The sequence below is a fragment of the Montipora foliosa genome, chromosome 4 (assembly GCF_036669935.1).
Source record: "Montipora foliosa isolate CH-2021 chromosome 4, ASM3666993v2, whole genome shotgun sequence".
Taxonomy (NCBI): domain Eukaryota; kingdom Metazoa; phylum Cnidaria; class Anthozoa; order Scleractinia; family Acroporidae; genus Montipora; species Montipora foliosa.
The window spans coordinates 9,678,579-9,681,128 of NC_090872.1; the positions used below are offsets into that span (position 1 = coordinate 9,678,579).

The following is a 2,550-nucleotide window of genomic DNA, read 5'->3' on the forward strand; positions in this document are numbered from 1 at the left end:
AATGTTTCCTGCGTAAATGAAACGACATTGTTTTCCGCACGCTATCTTGGTTCTTGCGTGTTTTTACAAAACCACGGATTCTCAACAGGAGCAATATAAATTGGGGTGTCATTCGCCTATCGTTACAGACTGTTCTTAGCCGAGGTGTTAATCAAGGATCTTGTTTTTTTTCCAAATTGTAGTTAAGACATTTTTTGCAACGAGCGAAATTATGAGCAAAGGTAAAAATGGTAAGAACGACAGACCCGAGACAGGAAAATGGTGGTTTAGACTTAACCATGATATTTATACAAAAACGGAAAGGGACTTTCACTGGCGGCAAGGAGATGGCAAATGTTATCGCTGTTGCTGAAAGTTCGGATACCTCTTCTATTAAGGTACATTGCTTACTTAGTTTTCTGAATACTGTACAAAGAACGAAAAGAGAAGTGACATCATTGGCTTATTCAGGTCTTTTCGTTCTACAGGTCATGTTCTCCAACCTATCTGCCGGTGTAAGGCTACAATTGTAGATTTAGGCAAATTCGACATCCTTGCAAACGATTTCTCGAAACAATTTATGGATTACACTGTTTCCAGTCGTCAGTTTGCTGACAGATTTAAACGGATTCAAGAAAGCAACCAAACAGTGGATGAAAGGCCATCACTTTCGCTTTCTCCAGTGGTTTCAGACGTTGGTTTCTCAAGGGGGATCGCAAGATCGTACTAACGAGCCAAGTTCTCACGCTGGCAAACGGAAACTTGGCTTGGAGGGTAATGAAGAGCCCAGAAATTCGAAGAGAGCAAAGGTAGATGACCACCAAAAAGATGAAACAGATGGGGCGTGTTTCATCAAAAAGTAGAGAGAATGTTTTCTATCAGGTATGTTGAACGTGACTATCGTCGTAGCGTAATAAGAAACCAGCTCACTTATCATCTATTTTGCGAATTACTGCTATCGAAATGCTCAAATATTCATTTTGTGAAATACAGGTTTAAATTTCGTTTCGTTTCCTCTCGTTTTGCAATTTACAGTAAGCCGTTTTACACAAATGAAAACCTTTTAATATTCTAAGTAACAATGTAGTGGTTTTCACCTTGACATAAATTTCATAATCAAAATCGAGGTTTTATAATTTTTTATTTGGACTACTTTGACGATATAAATCTAGAATTAAGCCTTTTTGCAAGTTTCCAGTGCCGTAGCGTCTTTCGTTTTAGAGCATTTTAAATTTCCGAGTTTTCACCTTGCGTGACACACTAAGATAGTGACTGTCTGGTTCAATTTTCAATTGTCGACATATTTGAAGTATTGGGAGATTGTGCCTATAAGTGTGTATACCAGCTCACGAGAGAAAAGAAATTGTTTTCATTGCAAAGTGAATTCTAGATGTATCGGAGTAAATTCTAGTTATAGTGTAAAAAGAAAAAACACCCCGTGCAAAACACACATGCATGTGTGAGGAACTTAATGCGGAGTTGCCGAAAGGAATTCAAATTTTTCAGTTACTACGTTTATTGCAACAGCTCAGAGCTACAATTGCTTTTTACTGAATTTATGTATGTTAGACTAGCCAGGGTTATCATTCTAATCTTCTAAGATGTATTCACTAAACAAATGTAGGCCAAGAATGGTCACTCAGTCTCAGGAAAAATACATTTAACGGCCATCACTGAACTAGTAAAGTAGGATATAAATCAGGAATCAAAAGTAATTAATCTTAGAGAGTTTTCGAACTCACCGATATAAATATATCAGTCCTCTAACTCTCTCTAAGTAAATAAATTAAATCACACGCGTTTCGAACGTGTCACTTGAGATTATGTTTGTTGCGAAGATCGTCCACGTTCTGAGGTAGTTACTGAGCAATAACATATTTCTTTGTCAGTTTATCTAGCTTTTATGGGCAAGAATATGTGCTGATGACAGGCAACGAATACGTGTCAAAGATGACTTAACAAATTTCAATTAACAGCTTTTTCCTAAGATTTTTCTTGGTTTTATCATTTTTAGCATCAGCAGCCAAGGCAAGTCTCAAACGCCGGAAGAAATGAGTTGTCGTGGATTCAGACGAGGAAACTTTAATGAGTATAAGACAAAGCTTGGAGCGGGATGTGCTTGAGGAAGATAACAGTGAATAGGCGAACACCGTTAACGAATATTAGATTTCGAAATTCATGATTTAAGTGTTTTCTTCTTTGAACGGATATAAATTCAATGCAACGTTGTAAATAAATTATTTGTGATACTGGAGAAGTTATGCCGTTGTCTTAATCCTATACCATAGAGAATAAGAGGGATTCCGCAAATTTCTAAAACAAGTTGTGTCGCGATTAATGGTTCCGGAAATTTTTCAAACCAGTAGCACATTTACCGTGACATTAACTCGTTTCGGAAGTGGTATCGGAAATTTCTGAAACCATCTATCATTGAAGCTGGTTTCAAAAAATTTCGAAACCAATAATCGCTAATTTCTCTCACCTTCACGTGTGGTCAGCTGCAGGGGTTTAAAAAATTTCTGAAACCGGCAGTGGTTAACTGCCCTCGTTTTTAGCAATAGCCAAGACAAA

The 2,550-nt window shown here is 37.3% G+C and overlaps 1 long non-coding RNA gene across 1 annotated transcript; it reads left to right on the forward strand.

The window, feature by feature from the left end:
* The first annotated feature begins 238 nt into the window (after positions 1-238).
* LOC137998940 (uncharacterized) lies at positions 239-2,224 on the forward strand. Its single transcript, XR_011122849.1, has 3 exons — positions 239-377; positions 468-861; positions 1,994-2,224. It is a non-coding gene; the product is annotated as an uncharacterized lncRNA (long non-coding RNA).
* Positions 2,225-2,550: the final 326 nt, after the last annotated feature.